Source organism: Octodon degus, unplaced genomic scaffold (assembly GCF_000260255.1).
Source record: "Octodon degus isolate 3935 unplaced genomic scaffold, OctDeg1.0 scaffold00024, whole genome shotgun sequence".
In the NCBI taxonomy this organism is placed as follows: domain Eukaryota; kingdom Metazoa; phylum Chordata; class Mammalia; order Rodentia; family Octodontidae; genus Octodon; species Octodon degus.
Window position 1 is genome coordinate 2,693,929 of NW_004524600.1, and position 20,558 is coordinate 2,714,486.

A 20,558-nucleotide genomic window follows, 5' to 3' on the forward strand; every position below is an offset into this window, starting at 1 on the left:
TACTGAATGACTGCAACTTGAAGGGACAACACCTTGGAAATGTGTTCAAAGTCCGAGCAGGAAAGGAGGGGGCACAAGAACAGGCAATCACTCCTGGCTTCTACTTGTCTCAATATACCTTGATTCCAGAAACTTCTCTTCAGGATGTTTGCATCTCTTTTACAATCCTCCTTTCCTTCCCATCATCCCAATCTCTACTAGTGAGCCCAATGCCTTTCTTCTTCCTCATGTTCTCTCCCACCCCACAGAGCGAAAACACTCGTTGAATAGTTTTTTTTTTCCTTAAATTTTCTCCTCTCAATCTACTAATGCACTAAGGTAATCAGACTTGTAGACTTTTGACCAATTAGACTTAAATTTGGCTAAAATGAAGAGTAAACACTCAATAAAAGTAGCTTTAAAAATATAGTTTATTTTTCTTTTGCTCTAAAGACTATATGCAAGCAGGTAGGGTTGCTTCAATGACTTTGTTTCATGAGAATGGAAGGGACAAACTCAGTTATTTTGTTGTTTTGATGTTCTTGTTTGTTTGTTTGTTTTCTGTTCCTCTGCTGGGATTACCATTTGAGAGGTCACTTTCTGTAAAAATACCTGCTTCAGATCCATGTCTGTGTATGCATTCCAGCAAGCAGAAAAGAAAAAGGTAGAGGACATTTGTGTCCTTTAGCACCTCCCTGTACAGTACATGCACAATTTCACATTTAGTGCATTGTCCAATACTTAGTCACATGGCAACAACTAACCACAAGGGAGGAAGATGCCTGGAATTCTGGTATAGCAGAAGATGAAGAAAATTAGGCATTAGAGCATACTTGGCAGTTTGCATTATAAGCAAAATTGTAATTATGGAGTTAAAGTTTATAGTTTCTGTGAAGAAAATCTCAAGCATTTTGGAAGACTGTTTTCTCTAAATTACCTTATTCCTAGCTTTGAAATATTGCTAGGCTTAAGCAGACTAAGATTACTCTTTTTAGTCTGGTTTAGCATGAATTAATATGGCCTTTTGTCTTTTCTTTATCTCTTTTTATTTTGGCCTTATTCTTACAGCTGGGCAGATTCTTAGATTTGGGGAATGTCAGGCCTTTCATTTTTTGTCTTCTTCATATCTATATGTACTGTTGACTAAGGAAAATTGTATCTACACCACTCTAACTCTAGTCCAATCACACTATTCTTATAATGTAGCATTTGCACAAATGGCAAAGAAAGAAGAAATTACCTCTAAGCCATATCTTTGCAGGGTAAATATTTTATTAATAATTGATCTGATTATTAGAGTAAGACATTGTAGCTGGGAGAGCGACCAACAGCCTTAGATTGATGGCTGTGATGTATTCTTCTATGTCAAGTTCACCATCACAATATTTTTGCTAGTTATTTTATGCTCAGTCTTTAAGCTATTTTTATCCTCTTCATTAACAAGATTTATACATCACTCTAGATATGAGTAATATGTACTAAGGACTTAATTAGCATATCAATATAAAGTAATTTGCTTGACCAGTGAATACTGAATACCAATACAGACACTAGAAAACCCCTTTATTTTCACCTTCTCCAGAAGAATGCATATTAAAAGCCTATTGAAATAAATTTTAAGTTGTTTGTGACTTGGACACTGTTTCTTTGAGAGACAAACTCTTTTAATTAATACAAGTCAACATTTTATGCAAAGATAGCTTGTTGATATAAACAATTCTGTGAAAGGGAAAAATTAAAGTTCTTTCTCAAAATCCAAACGAAGCTGGAGCTTACCATTGTAATTTCTATTTTATTACAGATGTTTGAGACATTTAATTGTCTGGTTAAAAGTATAAAATAGATCATTTATTAGCTGAAATACTGCCCAGAAAATGTGGAAGGGGAGGAGGGGGAGCAGAATGTTTGCAGTTTAATAAACTTAACATCTGTACTCTCAGTAGAAGAGCTGTTTTTCTGAGTTTTTTTTTTCCCCCTCATAGGAAAATGATGCCAAGTCTGTTAGCTTTACTATACTCACACTGATGATTCCAATTGAAGAATGAGTCACGGCCACAGTGTTCCTACTGGAAATATAAACTGAATGGAGCTGCTGAATAAAAGTTGAGCCAAAACAGTAAACCACTGGTGTGGAAAGTTTTAGCCATGTGGTTTTATTTTGTTTGCATAGCTGAGCAAAATTAGAACACTCCTCACTGATGATTATTTATTTGGGTTATTTTTTTCAGGTTCCTTAAATGTATTCTTATAATATTAGCGCTACTAGATTATTTCTAGTCTTGGACAAGGTGCTTTGTAAGAGTTTTCCAACTTTACTGAAGGATCAGTTACATGTAATGAAGTCTACATATTTCAATCACCAATTTGATGAGCTTTTCCATTTGCATGCTCCCATCTATGGACACTTCTGAGAATGACATCTAACACACTGTCATACCCCCAAAAATGTTTTCTTCTGGTTTTTTTCAATCCATCTTTTCCTATAGCCCTGTCCCTGGGAAAGAAATGACTAATAAATGGGTTCCTATTCTCTTGAATTTTAAAAATGTAATCATATTATTTGTCTTTATATCTTTATAATTATTTTGAGATTCATCCATTCTTAGCCTATGTCAATATTTGTACCTTTTTCAGTCAAATAGTATTCTACTGCGTCTTTATATATGCAGTGTTTACCCTTTCTGGTGCTTTTAATGTGCTCCTAAAAATCCAAACTTTTCTTTTAAATGCATTTCTTTTCAGCTAAGAAAATGTATTATACAATTCTCACAGTAACAATCTACTGGTGACATAGCTTTTGAGCCCTAAAATACCACTACTGTTTTAGTTTTGGAAATGTTACTCACTTTGTAAAGAATTCTCCATGTAATTCAGCTTCACTGTTTCATTGATTCTCTGTCCTTGGTCTCAGTGAGTACTAATGAGAAATCTGCAGTTATTTAGACTGTGGTCCCCTGTACGTGTGGCACATTTTCTCCACCTCATTTTTCCAACTACTTTCAAGTTATTCTCCATATGTTTTATATTCTACATTTGAACTGTAATGTATCTAGACATGCTTTTAGATATATCTTTTGGGGGAGTGTTTTGAACTTTAATATTTAAATTTATGTCCTTCATATAACTTGGGAAGATTTTGGTCATCCTAAATGTGGGCTCTTTTTTTTAACCTTTTACTTTCTCTCTTTTTTCCTTGGACTCTCATAAAATTGTTAGACTTTTTTGGTTTTTATTTTGTATTTTTTCTATGTACTTGGTACATGGTCTCACTACACAGCTCTGACGTGTAGTGCTTCTCCTGTTTTCAGCCTTCCCAGCGCTGGGATTACAGGCATATGTCACCACTCCTGGTCTCCTTTGTTGTCTTCATTCAGCTTCCTGAGGATCTATTTACTTCTATGTGCTTAACATATTAGAATATTTATCCTGCACTATCTTCCAGCATGTATACACTTTATCTTCCATTTTCCCTAGGATATTAAATTCATCTTGTGGAATATGTTTTGTTTCTCTCTTAAATTTCTCAATTTTTAAACATTCATTTTGAGGTACTTTTGATGACTTAAAAAACAAACTGTAGACATGTAGGTACAATAGCTACTTAAAAGTATTCATTTGATACTTCTGAAATTTGATTCATTCAAAATTAGTGTTTGGGCTAGTGAGATAGCTCAGTGGACTAAGCGCCTGCTTAGGCAAGCACAAGGACTGGGATTCAATCCCGGGGACCACATGTCATGCCAGCTCTGCCTCCAGGAACCCTAAACTACTCACAGGGACTGGGCATAGGGGCCCACGCCTGTAATCCCAGAGCTGGAGAAACTGAAACAGGTGGATCACTATGAGTCCAAGCTGCATAATGAGACTCTATACCAAATACATTTTTAACAAATAATGTTTATGTGCTTTTTCTTGATAGTAATTCCCATTTTTTCCCCATTTCCTTGTATGTTGATTAATTTGGTGTTTAAACTGTAGTGAATGTTATATTTTCTAGACTCTGGCTTCTGTTATATAAAATGTTTTCATTTCACTAGTCTACTGATTCAGTTAGACTCAGATTGTTTTGCTTTCTTTAGATGATTCTGTAAGTCTCATGCAATTTTTTTTGGACATTTAATTGTACAGTTTTGATCCAAAATGAAGGTACATGCAACATTAGGCCTCTTCTCAGAGCGTTTTCATTCCCCAGTGGCCTTCTGGGATCTTTTCTCTGGTCTCTTCAGCCAGGATGACATCAAAGTTCCTGTTGGGCTTGTCCTCCTCACCTATACTTTATAGCTTTATGACCCAAGCAAACAAACAAATAAACAACAATAACCAAAAAAAAAAAAAAAAAAGGAAAAGAAAAGCAAGATTCAAGATATTTTCACATGCACACCAGTAGTTGTTGATTCCTCAGGTTTGGACACTTCTCTATTCCACATTATACTTCTTTTGTCAGCAGCTCAGAATTCTCAGCTATCTACTGTATTTTGCTCAAAGTTTAGGTGTTACTTCCCTAAGGAGGAGTGGTTTGTAGAGATTATTCTCCATATTAGAATTTAAATTCCACTGAAAAGTCCTTTTAAAAATATTTTTTGCCATGTTAACTAACACATTTTGGAAAATGCAGCATGAATCAGAATTCTGGATTTAAATACAGATTTCTAGACTTCTAGATAACATTTCATCGTTAAAGTCTTTGTAAATTTGGGTAAATGAATAATACTTTAGGAGTCTAAGTATTTTATCTTTATAGTGATGATGGTGGTGGTCCCGCTTCTGTTAACTTCACAGTGTGTAGGTAGAATGAAATCCTATTCAAATGACAAATTTTTGTTCATTAGTTTCAGTATATATTTTCAAAACAACCTTTACAATGGGAATAGCTAGCTAATTGGCTCACTTTAACCTCAGGTTTTTCTACTGAAGAGTAAATTGAATGTCTGGTATTCTACATCTGTAATGTGCTTTCTGAACTTCCCTTCTTGCAGTCTCATCTCAGTTTATCCATGTATAGAAATATGCTCTGTATATTTCTTTTGTATGCGTGTGACCATGTTTTATAAATTTTAAATAGAATCCTTGACTGTACCTTTGACTATCTAATGCTGCCTCTTTTCTGAGTTGCAGCTCGAACCCTCCATGGGTTCATTCATAGCTAAAGCAATCTCCTTCTCTGTCCTGGGTGATTGAATTCTTCCCCTTTTTCTGCTAGATTAATTTCATTTGTATGTTATGATTTCTTTCATTAGGAAATATCCTTGCTGAATTCACATCCTCCTCTAGTGACCATCCCAGAGCTCTGCTCACCATCAGTAGGAGCTCAAAAGAGTATTTAGCATTTCCAGTCTCCCTTTTAAATTCTGTATTGCGTCCTCTCTACCCAGGAGCTCAGTGGAACTGCATCACTAAGCTTGCGGTTGTCATCGTAGGTGACTTCCAGATCTGTACATCTAATATCTTCTCAGTAATCATGTTATTCAATCTTTTAGTGTTATTTAGAGAGGTATTCAAACCTTTTCTTTTTTAATCCTTTATTTATTTGGTATAGGGTCTTGCTACGCAGTTTAAACTCATAGTGATCCTGCTGTCTCAGTGCCTCCAACACTGGGATCACAGGAATGCACCACTATGCCCAGTCTTGGTGGCTGGCTAGGTACAGTTGGGATTCTGGGGCTGGCATGACATGTGGTACTGGGGATTGATCCAGGTCCTCGTGCTTGATAGGCAGGTGATGAGACCACTGAGCTATCTCCCCAGCCCAATTTCTTTTCTTTGAACTACTTTTTAAATTTGTTTTCCTGGAGAAAATCCATTTTCTTCTCTTAATCTCCTTTCCTTCTATCTCTCTACCTCTGAACATTGAAATTCTTGTACCTCCTATTTAAATATACTATTGATGAACTCACCCAATCTTGTGGCATTAAGTACCAAGTTTTGGCCCGTCTGCTCTGTATTCCAGACTCATTAATTAACACAATGGTTTGCTAAGCAGACTTTCAAGATGGTCTTTGCAATATAACATGAAAAAATATATTGGTATTTTCAGTTCAATCGTCTCCTAAACCTAATGTGCCTTTTCCCAAGTCACATCTAATCCTTCAGAAATCTTGTTTGCAATAGCTTCACAGGATACAAAAAATTCTGATACCGTGTCAACACCCTCAACACTCTGGTATGTACCATAATCATTTCTTATTTGAATATTCCCTGTAATCTTGTAACTCATCTGCTTGCTCCTATTTTTAATTATTTACTTTATTTAAGAATATTCATGTTTAAATCTCTTCAGTGGCTTCCTGCCTTATTCAAAATAAAATCTGAAGTTCTTCCATTGTCATATATGAACCTTCACTGCCTGGGTGCTTTCCATTCTGTTTCCACTATAGAATTTGCTCTGTTTTCTTTTTTCCTCAAATCACACTGCCCTTGTTGCTTTTCTTTGAATGCACTGGATAATCTCCAGTTTAAAAAATTCTGGGCATGACACAAAGATTTGATAGGATGGTTGCCATGCAATGAAACACTTTAATTTTTATAAGAATATTATAAATACTAATGCAAATAAAAATGCAAATACATACACTTTATTACTATTATCATTATCATTGTCACTGTGGAAACAGCATACTATGAGTCAAGGTTTTAAAACCCTACTTGACATTCGGCATATTTTACTTGTTTGTACCCAGATAAATTCTTAAGAGTCCAATATTTAGTAGATACTGAAATTATAAATTATACATACTAATAGCACATACAATTATAACAATTAGCAATAGAATTGGTATGTAAAGCTAACCTCCATTGCTGCTATTGGAGGTGGGAAGAATGGACATTATAGCCAATTTCTTCTTGTGCTGCACAATTTGGCATGGGGTAGATTCTGTCAAAGGTTATTCTTTCATTTTTGCAATTATTATAGCTTTGCAGTTTTAGAGTGCAAGTTCTGGAAACAATAGAAAATATGGAACATTTTAAGAAAATTTGGCAACTAAGAAGCAGGAAAAAAAAGGCTACTGCTTATACATTAGAAGCTATGGGCTTATTTAACATAGGCAGGGAACAGTTCTTGGTGGAAAGAAAATAATCGGGGCTGACTGAGAAAGGTATCTGGTGTGTTCCCAGGATACCCTGCAAATGATAATTAAAGGGAATAGTGAGTGGATTTTCTTATCCTGGACTAGGTCATGAGAGAAGGTTCTAGGTGCAATATTTTGCTAAGATCTGAAAAATAAGTCCATTTCCCATGGGTCTAGAGTAGTTCATATGTGATTCCCACAAAGAACATAAGTACTGGCTCTGCTGATTTGTCAAGGTCCTTTTCCACCCTATCATTGAATCATTTTATAATTAATTAGCGAATAAGATGATCATCTAATTACTGTTACAGTTAAGTCTGCCAAAGGAAGGCTCATATCCTTCGCATTTCTGGAAAAAAAAAAGAGCTATACATATGTTTTCCTTAAACAAATCCGTTAAAGAAATAGAGGTCACTTTTCTGTATTATCAAAGTCATCTGCCTTTTGGCATTAAAGAAGGGCCTTTCTACTTATTATAGGACAATACTTGATGGGAAATTAGTACTCACACACAACAGTATGGCAGAGGTCAACCTTTTTGCTTCTGGCACAATTTAATGATTTTTTTTTTTTTTGCAAGAGCAGCATAATATATGATTTTATCTGCTGTTTTTCATAAAATAAAAACATTTACATACATTTCTGCAAGAGTGAGCCATAGTATTGTAGAAAAAGTAAGAATCATCTAAAACAATAGCTTAGCATAAATAAAGAAACAGATTGGATACTTAGCCAGCATAACAAAGAACAATACTAGACTTGCCTCATTGCTCTGAATTTCTACAGAGCATAAAGCTTTCATCAGAAAACAAAACAGTGGAAATAATAAATGGAGACCATAAATTAAAACTGGAGTAATTACAAGGGCATCTCCCAACTAATTCTTTTACACTTGGTGCCCTCCAACTGTACTGAAGTCTCTCACTGTCTCTCTGTCTCTGCCTGCCTGCCTGTCTGTCTGTCTGTCTGTCTGTCTGTCTGTCTGTCTCTTTCTAACGGTGCCAAAGTTCGCTTTCACATTACAGAAAGTGTTTTTGATGTGTATATTTTAATTGGCCATTGAATGAAGACTCTCGAGCAGTGGTAGAGAGCCTAGGGTGCATGTGCTGCAGTAGCCACACAGAGATCTCTCCTCAGGCACAGGAAATAAACCACCCTAGCAGTTGCACATCAGATAACAGATTTTTTTTTTCTAAAGTAAAACCTTAGTATTCAGATTTAATTGCAGTGTTGGCACTTTGCAATAAATATGAGAGTTTTGGGTTGTGCTTTGGGCAAACTTGGTCTCTAAAGCTTTGCTATCACTCATTGGCAAAATAGTGAATCCTCAATATTCCTAATATGATACAATCTAATGCAATAAATTTGAATTCGTGCTACTATTCAAAACTCTGAATGATTCCCTGAAATATGTTTAAAACCATATTCACTAGTACATTTATGTTATTCCTGTTATAGTTAGAAAGTATTGTTGTATTTCACAGGAGGGAAAATTAATGGCCATTAAGAAGCAAGAGTGTATGAAACAATTGTTTATTTATTTACTTATTTTCATGGTTAATACATTATGTATTTTCATTTTCAAAGTAGTTGCTCATATTATAAGATATAGACATGAAAAATTTATCAATATAGGCACAAACCTTTCTTTTCAATGAAATTACAGCAATTAGTAGTATAACTCTCTTAACTATCATTTATATATGTATATATATGTAATTTTTTTCTTTTTCCCTTTCTTTTTTCTTTTTATTTTTTCCATAATTTTATTGAGAAACAAATAGCAATGAGACAGTTTCAAACCAAATTGGTAGGACAGTTTCAATAATAACACATTGCACACATTCTTCCTAGTGGTTAATTGCTGTACAAGATGCGGACATGATATCCTATTTACAAACACCATTAGAACAAATCACTCTATTCATTAAGAAAATTTAACTATATATCTATCCTAACTACTTTGAATACACAGATACAAAATGGACATTCATCTGTATCCCCTTTTTTTTGCTAAGTTCCATCATTTAAATATTATAGGTGTGTTGTTTAGTTATTTAAGGGGAGAAATTAGTGATTTTAATACATGTGGATGACTCTCGGCTGTTAACTCTACTATATATTACTTTTATTTCTTTGGTACCTATCCTTTCAATAATTAAAAACTTACTTATTTTAAGCTTTCTTGTTCAATCACTTACATGCATCGGAATCTGCTTAAAGAGTGTTAGACTCTCTATCTTAGGATACAGAATTGACAGTTATGATCACTATTTTTTGTAAATAAGCACATTGATAGCTTTTGTTTATCAATTTCTAGCTTCTGATATATGTTTGTTAACTGATTCTTCTAGAATGTGATGGAAGCGGCCTGTGGGTTAGCACAGTTGTTAAAGCTCTTGCTCATTCAAACACAGTCAGGCACAGGGGACCACATTTTGATCTCCAGGTCCACATGCCTTACCAGACCTGCCATTAAGGCAGCCTAAGCCAGCAAAAAAGAAAAAAAAGAAAGAAAAATCCTTCTTAACTTTTGGGCCAGCCAAATAGCTTAGCAGGTTAAGGCACCTGAAAGCAGACACAGGGGCCCCGGGGTTCGATCCCCAGGCCTACTGTATCAGCCCTGCCTGCTGGGTGCACTGAGAAAGCAATTGAGACTGGGCATGGTGGGGCTTGCCTATAATCCCAGCACTTTGGAGGCTGTAAACAGGAGAATCATTACAACTCTGATCTAGTAGTGAGACCCTGAACACCCTGTAGAACCTTCCCTAAAATACAGGAAAAATAATAATAATAGAATGTGATGGAAACAAAAACCTAATTACTAGGATATACAGTAGATTGTTGAATGAGGATTTCAATATTTCATCTGCAGTTGAGGAGTCAGCTTTCTCTGGCAGTCTTTGTCTCCCTTGGGCTCTCCAAAGCACATCTCTGCAACCCAACCTTATTTTCTGGATCTTCAGCGACTTTGTGACAGAGTCTTTCTCTTTCACGCTCTGTTCATATAATAAAATCACTACAATAGTCATTTGGCTCAAAAGACACAAACAAGAAGCAAACAAGGAATACATATTTGAATAGCATATATCATTGACATTCTAGACTAATCTTTTCAGACTTAGCCAGCATGGCTTGGTTCGTGTCCCTCATAGGTCCCTGTGTTGAATGCTTGGTCACCTACCTGTGGTAATCTTTGGAAGCAGTAGGACCCTTCTCTTACAAAACTAAATAAAAAGGGGATACAAATGAAGGCCCATTTTGTATCTGTATATTCAAAATAGTTAGGATAGATATACAGCTACTTTCTCTTAATTTAATGAATAGAAAGATTTGTTCTAATAGCGTTAGTGGACATGGTAATCATGTTTGCATCTTTTTTTATATTTATTTATTTTTATTTATTACATTTATTTATTGCATGTGTGTGTGGCCAGCTCAGCCCACCAGGGGGCGGGTCTGGCTGGCATGTGGTGCTGGGGATCGAACCGCGGTCCCTGTGCTTTGCCAAGCTTGTTTCAAGTAGGTGCTTTAGACCACTGAGCCATCTCTCCAGCGCCATGTTTGCATCTTGTACAATGAATAACCACTAAGACAACAAAATTTGTTCTTCCAAATGATTTCTCTTGTTACCATCCATAACATAAACAAAAAAGTCTTCACCAATAAATATCTAAAACTGCTCTCATCACCCTGGAAAGTTCTGGTTTACACACAGGTAGTTGCGCCCTTACCACTCTATACCTGTAAAAAGTTTGAGTGCCTCTGTAATTCTAAAGTCAGTATGCAAGGTTGAGACATAGATTATGAGTCTTAGGAAGAATAAGAAGTAGAAGTTTGTCTTAAATTTTCTGTAAGAAACTAGGGCAAGATGACATGGCAGCTCTGCATATCTGTAGCCTCAGCTACTGTACAGGCTGAGGAAGAAGGAGTACCCGAGGGCAGAACCTGGGTAACAGCAAGAAATTGTCTGAAAAACAGGAAGTTTTTTCTCTGCATTTTCCTAAAGCCATATGATTTTTTGAAGGGAAAAATGCAAAGACTTTTAGGAGACTGTATTGGTTTAAGTTTCACCAAAAGCAAATTCTGAAAGAAAGAGTTGGATGGAACTTGGGTGTTGGTCTGAAAAGTTCTACATGCTACTGGGAAAGTACAACAAGAAAGGGAAGAAAGAAAATAAAATGTTCCGTAAGAAACAGCACATCACGGGGGGCAGTGCAGGTGAGAGCCTCACAAAAACTGGGTGTGAAACACTTCAGCGTTATCTTGAAGAAGGGTAAGGAAGTGGGGGAACTTATTCACTGATTGTTGTCTGTAATTGTTTGAGGGTCATTTCCAGAGCTCTGACATTTTAGCACATCTGTCCTCCCTTTAGATGTGAGCCAAGCACGTTCATGTGGATAAGATGCTGGTTTGGTAAAGAGATGCTGGGAGATCTGCAACATCTGAAACCAAGTTCAGGTTTGCTCTGCAAGGGAATAAAAGAATATGGGCCTGCCACTAACAAGTATGTATTGCTCTAGAGCAGGGAGAGAGAATCTCTGTGAAGCCCCACCTATAAAATTCTGCAGTATCAATTAGAGCTCAAGCAAGTCTTCCAGAAGATATCTATTGCTATAAGTGAAGGGGGGTAACGATGGTGAAGCAACAGTGATATCAACACAGGGTACTGGTGAGGGCTCACTCACTATGAATGACAAGCACAGTGGATTGTTCAAGTCCATGGAAGACTGTTGCTTTGGGGTCTTTTGTGGTACTTGCATTTGCAAGGATGGCAACTGGAAAGAAGAGAACGATATATGAAGTCGGAGTGAGCAAGGCTATGTCAGGTGCTTCCAGAACACTCTGGAATCTGTGAGGGCAAACTAGAACTTGTGTTCTCACTTCTTTTTGCCTAAACTCCAGAAGGGATCTACAGAAGAAGCTGGTGCTTTTTACCCAAGAGTGGCCTATGAACCTTGTCTTGGACTAGTGAAGCCACAGCAGGAGAGGAAGTAGGGTCCAGTGAACCATGGGTACAAGTGAATGCCACCACTGATTTAGGGGATCAGCCAGGAGGGGATGGATGTAAGTCTAATGGCAGAACAGATATGATAAAAATTTTATATGCATACATGAAAATAGAGTAAAACTCAATACAGTGGCATCTCAGTTCACAGATACTTCAGTTTTTGAATAATGTGGCTTACAAACAGATGTGTTTGGCAAAATTTTGCTTGTTTTGGTCAACTCTGCATTTGGTGACAAACACAACTGCATCCATCTTTCCTGCACAAACACAAATATGACCATATTTTCCAGGATTGTGGAATGAACTAAGTGTCGTGAAAAGAGATACCACTGTATTTTGTAAAATTAATATGCACTAATAAAAATTATACACACTGAAAATTGCAAACTTTAGAAGGATATACTAGGGGCCGGGGAGATAGCTCAGTAGAATAAGTGCTTCCCTGGCAAGCACAAGGACCTGAGTTCAATCCTCGGTTCTGAAAAAAAAAAAAAAAAAAAAGAAAAAAGAAGGGTATACTAGCTACTCCTTGTCTTCTGCCTTCTAAGTCTCACAGACACATTGCCTATGGTTATTCCTTTATCTGAAATAAAGATACAGAAATCCTGGCCGTTTCACAGAAGTTCCAGGTGCACAAGCACCATGTCTGTTACACTGGTTTAAATTCTATTTAAATGGAAAAGCAAGTGAAATATGCAGTGAGATTTTTAAATTCAAGGAAATAAATAAACTTGATAGTTCAAAAGTTTTCTTCTGAGCTCTAAAATTTATAAGCTCATAGAATTTAGAGATAAGTGAGTAAAATATTTCTCCCGCTTAACTTTTGTTATAACAAAAATTATGTAAACAATTTTCATGGCATTAAAAATGAGGTTTTATTTGATTAAGATATATTATGTGTGGAGGGGAAGGAGGTCTCTGTGTTAGTATGATTAACTAAGGCATGAACTCCCTGTTTCTGCCACTTTGCCAAAATAAAATCAAGTTCTTTCATTGAAGTACTCATCAAAGAAACTAAACTGAGGAGGTTTATAACTTTTAGTACATTTATTTGTTTAATGCATTTGTGTGCTTGTATTCTTACTCGTCAATATTTATAATTTGCCATAACATTGTTTGAAGATGTTCTTGTTGGCTAAACACAAATTTCACATTTCCATGAGGATAATAAAGGACTCAAAGCAAAATCACAGTATTTTTAAACTATAGAGTAGAAATATTTTATAGACTGTTCATGCCCACAAAGAACCTGCAGGCCAACCATAGTTGCTGTGATTCTTTTATAAGATTTGATACTAATATTGAATATTCTAATACCAGCATTTGGTGAAGACATCTGAAGATAAGATATAAATGACAGCATAAATGATGCTACAAGGATGACAGAGGGCTGCAGTGAAGCTGCTGGCATGCAGGATCATATGACAGTTGAGTGTAAGTGATTCTCTACAACTCCTAGTTGCATGACAAGATACACTGGTATCTTGAAAGCAGCCATGGTGGAAGTGTTTATACCATAGAACTTAGCACAAACTACAAATAAGAGCTTTCTTCCCTCCACGCCCAGCCCAACACTCTTAAACTTCCCCCAGTTTTGCATTGGTTGTTTATGTTTAAGCTACCTAGTTACTTGCTTCTCTACTTTCTTATTAATGGGAGAGCTTTCTGGGCACAGAGTGTGGAACAATAGTTAACGAAAGTATGCTTCAGTCATGAACTCTTTACCATTTGTAAGTCTCCCCTTGACATTTGAATTCAGGCAGACTCTAGACCTTTATTTAGCATTATATTAATTCATCCAGTTACCCTTTTTGTGAACTTTTACTGTATATCAATCATGCATCACGTACAGGGCTGGGTACCAGGTGTACAGTAGCAATTATGATTGACCTTGCTCTTGCCTTCATAGGTTTACATTGCCAGTGCTTCTTAATGTTGGCACTTGGATAATTCTCTGTTGTGGAATGTTTAGCAGCATTTACCAACTGGATGTCTTTAGCAAATCTCTCCAGTTATAAAAAATCAAAATGTCACAAAATATTGCCAAACATACCCTGGAGAACAAAATAGCTCTGATTGAGAACTCCTGCAGTCAATGATTATTATGTGAGAGGAGTAGAAGGCTGACATGGGTAGGTATATTTATCTCTAATTTACAGGTTGAGAAATTGAAGCACTTGTTAAGAAATTACTCAAGTATGGCTTTGGGTGTAGCTCAGTGGTAGAGTATTTGCATAGTCTATGTAAGGGTATAGTTTTGATCTCTAGCACCAGAAATGGAAGAAAGAGCAGAAGAAAGGATGGAGGGTAGAAACAGAAAACAGATGAATGAAAAAAGAAGAGAAATAGACTGACTATTTGGGTAAAACACAAACACAAAGCAAAAGTGTAGTGTCCGTCATCTTTATTTCACAAATAATTATTAAATTTATACAAAGGAAAAACAGTTTAAGTAGAAAACATGAATTTTTTGATCCCAAATTTTAGGAAAGTAATTTTAAATGTCAATGAAAAATCAGGGGCCTGTTGGTCAAGCAATGGCCATGACTCATCCACATGGTTGACACTGACAAAGGATCTACAAACTGTGGTACAGGGTTTTAGGGTAAACACTGAGGGGATTTGACTGACCTTGGCAGACAAAAGTTACATTTCTTGTTATATAGGTCTTGCTTTATCTTGGTCTTAACCATTCAGCAGCAAAGTATAAAAAATGAAGTATAAAAAGTAAAGCCATATTAATATGTTGAGCTGTAAAAGGTTCAAGTCAACAACTTCTGACATTCCCAGTCTTATGGAAAACCCACTACTATAATGGACTACTGGACTATACTGGAATATTTTGCTAAATTCATGCATCTAAAATATTTAAATGACAATGGAATGCCCTTCTCTGGCAAAACTAAACAAAAAAGGGGGCTACAAATGAACGACCGTTTTATATCTGTATATTCAAAATAGTTAGGATAGAAATACAGCGACATTCTCTTAATCCAATGAATAAAGAGATTTGTTCTAATAGTGTTTGTGGACAGGATATCATGTCTGCATCTTGTACAATGAATAACCACTAAGACAACAATATATAATGTATTAATTATTGAAACTGTGGTAATAATTGGTTTTGCAACTGTCTCATTACTATTTGTTTCTCAATAAAATTATTTTTTTAAAAATCAGGGGCCTGGGGAGATAGCTCAGCAGTCTAAGCACTCTCCTGGCAAGCAAAAGGATCTGGGTTTGATCCCCAGTACCACATGCTGTGCTGGTCCCAGTACCCTAACCGTGCAGTATTGCCCACCGAAACTGGGCATGCTGGCACACACCTGTAATCCCAGCACTGGGGAGCCTGCGATAGGAGGATCACTATGAGTCCAAGCTATGTAGTGAGACCCTGTACCAAATAAATAAATAAGTTTTAAAAAATCAGCATTATTTTATCACCAAAGACCATTATCTAAGAAAATAAAGCTCGTGTCTTCTATAAACAAATTTCTGATGGTATAGGTGCAATACTGGCTGCTAAACCGTCCTGATAAAAAAGAAAAGTTGTGTTGTATGCACAACCTCCTGTGACTATGTGAGTGCTGAGGGATTATCCGATGGATGAGCTCAGGATGGAAAAATGGAGTATATAAAACATGAAAAGGACTGAACATAAATAATGATGAATATGCAAATTTATACAAATGTTTTCTGGAGGGTGATGCCCAGAGTGAGCTGAGGCCTACAAAAGGTGCCAACAACAACACAGAAAGATCCTTTAGAACTATATTTAGAGCAAAGAAGGAAAGAGAGGCCCTGTGCTTGGGCCAGATGGTGGAATGCTGCTAGGTGACTGAGAGAGTGTGAGCCTCCGGCTTCAGCTCTGCTAAGCTTGTGCTGCTCAGTAAAATTGTGTTCCAGTGGGAACAACATTTTAGAACAATTATTTTAAAAGAAATTGAAGCCCAAGAAAGGGAAGAAGTCACAAAACATCTGTTTTAAGTATATTAATTGAGTTTCATCTCTTCATTCATCAGATACTAACCATCCACCACATAGCATATATGGTGCTGAACAAATGAGACATGGTTACCCGCAGTTTCTGTGTTTGGAAATGTAATCCTCCTATGGAGGACTCAGGAAAGAAAATAAGTGAGTGAAATTTTGGGGGATATTTCATATGCCAGATATTCCATCCACCACTGGGGCTGATTTAGAATTCCACAGGGGCCTACCCTGGTGTAAAGAAGGGGACGGATGAGATCACAGGCTTCTTGAAGTCTGGAAAATCATCATTTAACAAGGTGAAAGTTGAAGGAAAGAGAGAAGGAAGCTACTGGTGGAAGAAAACACATGCTCCAGGGCCAAAATATGATGTGGTGGGTTGTGAGGGAAATCTCTCCATAGCACTACACAAACACTGTTCTGCAACTTTTGAGAAGCTGCTGTGCATGGACCTACTTCCAGAAAACTATAGATGACAAAATTTTGATTTTGTAAAATGGGATAATTTAGCAAGAACTATTGATGCTTTCCCAAATCTTAACTGTTTCCTTTACATATATGCATCCAATTTAAGCTCTTTAGAGCAGGCACTTACAGAGCGGAAGAGAGGATCGTGTAACACTTGTGTGTTGTCAGTGAACACAGATAAGGGCCCACCTAGACACCTCTTGTTCCCCTCAGTGTGTTCTAGGTAGGTTATTCTTAAGTTCCAATTTATTTTTCTGTGTGTATAGAATCACTTTATGGTCACCACTCATTTCAGCAGGATAAATGTAGAGGATTGTCAGATGGGTGACTGGAGCCATAATTTATCGCCCAGAAAAATATACACAACCCTAGAGAATACCAATCCTAAGTGGTCTAGGGCCATGCAGATGGCTAAGCGCAGTGGCGGTTGGCTGGTGGAACCATTTAGAATCGTATTTATAAATGTTTTACCACTCGAAGGCAGGAAATCTCTAGAGAAGTAAGGCAGGGACCCTTAGTCCTCTTGTTGGCAGCACTGCCTTGCCATTGAAATGCAGTGACCTGGTTTGCAAAGGATAAATAACTGGATCAGATCGTTTGTCAACTGGATGAAAGAGTTAAGTTCAAGAAAACAGTTGCCAGTTTGCAATGAACATTCAAAACAAAGAATGTGAAATTTAGCCCAGATTAAACATAAGGCTTTGAATTCTTTTGAAAAATCAATTTTATGAGTACAGGTCTGGGGAAACAAAGTGATTTATGTAAAAGAAGGCTAGTAAAGTTTAATTAATCATGAGCTCAGTATAAACCAGTAATGTGATGTGGTTGTTCAGAAAATAAAGGTGATCTTTCTTTTCTCTTGAAATGTTCCTGCTTTGATATTTTTCAGACTACAAAACCAATGCTTTTTTTAAAAAGTGAAACCAAAGAAAAGTTTTAAAGGTTATATACAGAACTCTTCTTTGTTATTTCTTTCCAGCCTGGCTGTAAGATGGGTACAGTGATCCCTAAGCTCCACAGTTGCACTGTGCACCCTTTCTAAAAATGATGATTCACTGACCCAAAATATCAGTGGTAACAAGGTGAGGGAACCACATATTATACTTACATATTTGACATATTTTTCTGTATGTTGTGTGTCCTGACAATTACATCCAGATTTCATCATACCAGAATTTCCTCCTCTCTAAAATGAGGATACTAATAATTATGACAGTGACATAAAGTCAGACATGAGGCATCTAGACCAATGCAGAAGAAATTCAAGAGGGACGCTGTTAAGAGTGAACCTTTGTACAAAATATCTGCAGGAGAAAGAGATGTACTGCCTCAGAAAGGAAGGGGTGGTTCGTAGAGGTTTAGCAAAGGACAATCCCTGTAGACTCTTCCCTAAAATAAAAAAAGAAAGAAAGAAAAAAAAAAGAAAAAGAAAACCAATCAGCCAAAGTTCAGGAGTTTGTGAACAGTTGCTCAAGAAAGTTCTTCCTCTGGGAAGCTATACTCTGCAGACCAGGAGGTGTGGGGTGTGCAATTCCAGTTTGATAAAGAGTAGGAAGGATGAAGAGCTTAGGGACAAGGTTACTTGAAGGTTAAGGATTTTTTTTTCTAGTGCCTCAGGACCTCTTGGGCTGGCCAATGGAATGTTCTCTGTCCGGTAGAATAGTCTGTGGTTGATCATGTTCTGTTCTCACCAACCCTGGGCAGACTCTCGGTCAAGGTGCTCTCTTGCTTGGAGGTGTGGGATTCCCCTTGGGAACTGCAACTGGCTTTGATGGAAGTCAATGGAGATAATCCAAGTGAGCAATGCAAAGTCTGTTCATTGACAGCTTGCAATAGCAAGGTAGTGGGCCAGACCCTTATAGTCTGGTAGAGAGGCAAAGCTGGCGGAAGAGAGAGAAGTCTTCATAGTGAAAAGCATGCTCCTGTTGTATGCTGCCTAGAGGCTGTTGGCACTGGGAAGCTGGAGGTAGATGCAGAGAAGAAGGACATCCTACATGACTCATAGGGTGCTTCTGTAGTTTTTTCTGGTTGGTCTGGAGTTGGAAGCAGGGACAAAATTCGAGAAGTTGCCAGTTACTCATCAAACCACTAGCACATTTTAGATTAATTGTTATAGACAGAAGTTGCTGTGTGGCTTCCTGGCTTGCTATTAAGCACAGTAGACTGGCTCTTGGGTTGATGTTATAGGTAAATTGTTGTTTTTTGGGGTAGGTTGCTGCATGGTGTGAGTCACAGTCCTGTTGTCCTATAAAGTCCAGTGATTGTTTGCTTGTATATTAAGATTCATTTGGGGGCCCGCCCCTTAGCTCAGTTCTTTAAGTGGCTGCTTCAACAAAGCAGTCAGGTTCAGGTTGCTGTGGTTTGATCCCCACAACTCAAGCCAGCCAAACCTGCCCAGAAGGCATTTGGAACAAAAAAAAATCCTTAAGGGGCTGCGGAGATGACTCAGCAGAATAAGTGCTTGCCTGGCAAGCACAAGGGTCTGAGTTCAATTATCAGTTCCGGAAAAAAAAAAAAAAAAAGATTCATTTCTCTAACTTTGTTTTGCTTCTCATCATTTTTCTTTCTTTCTAAACTTCTGGTTATTTGATTTGGTCTGGGACAGGGAAAAAAAGGAAAAAGAAACAAAACAAAACAAAAACTGTTAATTCTAACACAGATACGGTATAAGTAGCTAATGGTTTTGAAGTGCAGAAGTTTAAGTTCTTGCGTTATCTTACTTTAATTGCAAAAGCTAAGAATTTTGTTGTCCTTTCAAAAACTAAGAATTTAGTTGTTAGTGTAATTTAGTTGTCCTTGTTTTCTGTTCTGAGTTTCCCCAGTGACAATGACAAATAGAAACAGGAGAGTCACCCTTGCTCCCACCACCTGGACTGCCACCACCTCTACCACTGTCACTACGCCTGGACTGTGGAGAGGAGGATGGAACCTGTGACTGTGCCTTCTGAGATCTGGAATAGACTGGTAGCTCCATTTGGCTTGGGCCTCTCGACTTCCCAGCATTGAGCTGTGAAGAGAAAGCTGCTCAAGAAATCAGAAAAATGCTTCAAATGGATCATGGCCTTTCACAGGCCCAAGAGCTGCTTGGAAGAGGAAAGTCAAGCAAAAACAAAGCAGCAGGAATGTGATAAATTTAACTCAGCTTCCTTCAGTTTCAGAGCAAGTAGTGCTGGGTGATTCAGACAGTACAGGGACAACAGACCCACAGGCCGATGTGGCAGAGTTAAAGGGACCCAACTGGGAGACAAATTGGACTCTTGCATGAAGCCACCAGAGTGCAGTACTGATGTCAACCTTGAGCTCTAGCAGCAAAACAGAAGGGACACTGTCCAAAGGAGGCCCTCAGCATGGCCTAGCATGATACCTTTTCAGATTTGAAGAAGCAGTGAAGCTATGGAAACAGCTGATTAGTGAAAAACTCAATCGAGAAGATGGAGGTACAATAGAAAAATTTAATATTTAGAATGTTGGGATGTGTGCTTCTTGCTCTTGGTGTCAGCTTTTGTCTGCAAATATTTGTCCATATTTGCTGCATTTTTTTACTTTATAACTTGCATAAATGGGACTATACAAATATTACCCTAAGAGTGAACAGAAGACAAAGACAACAGTACTGATGGCTGCACTTGTACTGTCTGGAATGCCTGCAAAAGTGACCAGTCGATCAATGGATACTTAAGAGCCAAGTGGGAGAAGTCGTCATAGATCTTTGGGTCTACTTTTCACTTTTATCTTTTGTCTTGAGTTGCTTGATTACTGGGGCTCTGAAGTACCTTGAAGCATGCAGGATTCAGAAGGAAAAGTTAAAACAGTTACCAATTTCTTTTGTATTGCATTACTCTGAAAAGGCAAATTGGTTCACATCTTTATGCATTTCTTTTACTTTGTAGGGATTGTAACACCGCTTTACTAGGCATGTATGACCGGCTCACTGGTTTAAAAGGGTTGAGTTTGTATTAGTACTGCTCTGAAGAACAGAGTGCCAGTATCATTGATGATTTTTCTTGTTTTATTAGAGAAGCTAGTCTATATCTTCACTCTAA

General features: G+C 37.3%; 1 pseudogene; it reads left to right on the forward strand.

The window, feature by feature from the left end:
* Window positions 1-20,194, forward strand: part of LOC101569816 — a 151,403-nt pseudogene extending 131,209 nt beyond the window's left edge.
* Window positions 20,195-20,558: the final 364 nt, after the last annotated feature.